At 29.0% G+C, this 3,421-nt stretch overlaps 1 non-coding gene across 1 annotated transcript; it reads right to left on the bottom strand.

Moving 5' to 3' along the window:
* Positions 1-2,864: 2,864 nt before the first annotated feature.
* On the bottom strand, positions 2,865-2,936 carry TRNAT-UGU (transfer RNA threonine (anticodon UGU)). Its single transcript has one exon. It is a non-coding gene; the product is annotated as a tRNA-Thr (tRNA).
* Positions 2,937-3,421: the final 485 nt, after the last annotated feature.

Here is a 3,421-nt window from a genome sequence, read left to right as displayed (position 1 = left end):
TAGAGATTATTTTCCTACCATTCATTATTTTGACAATTCTTTTGTTTTGGTTTTACTTTGAAAAGTATAGTAAATATTATATATTTATATGTTACTTTTAAAAGTTTCATTTTACAGGATTTTTTTAAAACGTACATTGACAATGTTTTAATTTTTATATACATGATAACAACATGAAAGTCCTTGATGTCACTATAGAATACCTCATGATATAAATAACGTATAACAAACTAAATTATATTAAAAACATCTTCATTAATAAACATTAAACATGAAGAAAAAGGTAGCCTTTCAGAATTTGGATCATAAAGTTATGAAGGCTATTGTTGATACCATGAATGCCCTTGAGGCTAAGGTCGATGAGACCCTCGGAAGCCTAATGCAATTGGGTTGTTTTCTGTTGCTGGTTCTTTCTATGTTTGGGTTTGGTCTTTATGTTGTCTTTTTGTGTCCGGTTGGGCTTTTGTTGTCTCTTTGGCTACTGCTTTTTATGCCTATCCTTGCAGCCCGTTTTGTTTTGGATGTTGCTTTCTGATTCTATACCTCTTAGAATCATTTTGTAAAGGGCTTCGGGGCCCCTTCAAAACCTACTTTTTGCCTTAATCCAAAAAACATTAAACATTTTACTATAATTGTTGAATGTGCTACCAACTCAAAAATAAATGCTTCTAAAATTAAAAAAATTATTGTTTAACGCATTTATATATTTAAAACATTTAAGCTAGTTGATAGGTTAATATAGTAAACAATATTTAAAAAAAATTATGAATGCATATAAAATAAATTGAAATGGTTTTCAACATATACAAATTAATAATTTAAAAAATATAAACATTAGAATACCAAATGAAAATAATGGAGAAATAAATTTAAAATGAATATATTGTAATAAATAAATAATTATTATTAAAAAATATATATTGTAATAAATAAATTATTATTATTAAAAATAAAATATAGTGGTTTCTCTTTCAAAGATGGAAAATTGTGAAAATTCTTACATGTTTGTAAGAGATAGTTACTACAAGCTTTGCAAGATGTTGTGGAAGCAAATCTAAAGCAAATTGTGCAATTGGTATGGTAAACAAAAGGCAAGTAAATAGGGATGGATAGTATCTCAATGATGATTAAGGTAGATGGATGTTGATCAAGGGCAAGTTTCCTTCTTGGGGGCAATGCTTTGCTTGCTGAGGTCCAAAAAGGTAATGGGTACTAGTGGAAATGGATTCGAGTAAATGTTTGTTTAAAGAAATTGAGTTGAAAGGAGGGAATGATATATGGATCGATTATTAGCTTTTGTTGGAATTACTTTTAAGTAGGTCATAAGGCAAAATAATGTATAAAATATAAAAAATATATTTTGGACACTCTTTTTGGTGGAAAAATACATGTCCTCAACATCAATTGGTGGGTTGCTCTTTAGTGATAGTTCCCAAGAGTTCTAATGTACAATAAAAAATCACACCTATAACTTAGAGGATGGAAATACTTAGGAATTAGAACTGACACAAGAAGATAAGGAAAATGTTTTAGAGGAAAGGAAAGTTGATGAGGAATCAAGGCAAAATATTGTTTTCTTAAAGGTCTCAAGAAAAATGTTTCATAAGATAAAAGTGGCTAGAGATGAAATTTGAAAACTTTTAGAATTATTGTATGTTGTTTCAGAGGATTGTCTAGAGATGCAACAAATATTGAGTAAGATTCTTTTTGGTGGAAAAATACATGTCCTCAACATCAATTGGTGGGTTGCTCTTTAGTGATAGTTCCCAAGAGCTCTAATGTAGAATAAAAAAGCACACCTATAATTCAGAGGATGGACATACTTAAGAATTAGAACTGACACAACAAGATAAAGGAAAATGTTCTAGAGGAAAGGAAAGATGATGAGGAATCAAGGCAAAATATTGTTTTCTTAAAGTTCTCAAGAAAAATGTTTCATAAGATAAATGTGGCTAGAGATGAAATTTGAAAACTTTTAGAACTATTGTATGTTGTTTTAGAGGATTGTCTAGAAATGCAACAAACATTGAGTAAGATTCTTTTATAGAGGATTATACCTTTGAAGTGGAGAACAATAATGAAGGAGAAGTTATGTCTCTTATAGAGCATAGTGTGTATGAATGGACAATAGACAAATGAAATAAGCTCTAGGTGAAAAGGAAACATATCTCTAAAATTGGTAGAGAGTCTCTTTTAAAATTAAAAAAATTGAGAGAAAAATAGAAGGTGCCACTTACAATGTTTGCATGAGTTTCCCAAAATTCATGTAGTATTAATAAGATTGCTTCTCAATTCAATTGTGTGTATTTTTCAATTGACATCTCGGATCACACTCGATAATATATCATCAAGAAGAGAAGAGTCAAATGAAAAATATACACAATAGAATTCAAAAGCAATCTTTCATAATACACAATAGAATTCAAAAGCAATCTTTCATAATTGAATAGTTAGTTATAAATATTTCTTATAGAGCATAGTGTGTATGAATGGACAATGGTCAAATGAAAAAAAGCTCTAGGTGAAAAGGAAATATATCTCTAAAAATGATAGAGTGCCCCTTTTATAATTGAATAGTTAGTTATAAATATTTTGATAATTAATATTTGATTAAAATATATAATTATTATTCTATATTTATATTTTCATAGACACGAACTCAATAGAACCTTAACGAATTAATCTAAAAATAATAATTAAATAATAGTTAAGAAAAATTATATTTCAAAATATTACAATTTTCTTAAATTTTATCTCTACTAAATAATAACTTTTTATTTGCATCTTTGCTATATATATAGAATATTAAATAATTTTAATTTTATATTAAAAAATGTATAAATTAATTTACAAAACCTAAAAAATGCCTTCACGCAGGATCGAACTGCGGACCTTCAGTTTACAAGACTGACGCTCTACCACTGAGCTATAAAGGCTTTGAACGTTGATAATTATATTAAACTATTTAGACTATGATAAACAACCATGTAGCAAGAGATCAATTCTCATGCGCCTCAACTTCTTTTTTATGTGGATGTTCTTGGTAGTTTTTGATCTCCATATCTGTACGCCCTAGCAAATGCAATGCAATCTTGGACCACCTGCAATTTACAAATTCATACTATGATCTTAGTTTGAATGTCATGAGACGCCTTTCAATCTCTAGAATTGTGCCTAATTAACACCATATCAGGATTCTCCATATATATGAACATTTACACCATTAAGTAGGTACTTTTGTGTTGCTGAATTTGTTACCTTTTACCCAATTGAGAATGAAGTTTGATGATGAGATTCTCCTCCGACTCTGCTAAGACACCCTTGTTTTAGATCAGAGCGAAGAAAATTTGTCCATCTCAACCTGCTACTCTTTCCACATTTCAGTAACCTGCTTCAAATCAATACGTATATCTTTTTATCA

The sequence above is a fragment of the Cryptomeria japonica genome, chromosome 8 (assembly GCF_030272615.1).
Source record: "Cryptomeria japonica chromosome 8, Sugi_1.0, whole genome shotgun sequence".
NCBI classification, from domain to species: Eukaryota; Viridiplantae; Streptophyta; class Pinopsida; order Cupressales; family Cupressaceae; genus Cryptomeria; species Cryptomeria japonica.
This window is presented reverse-complemented; position numbering and strand designations above follow the sequence as displayed.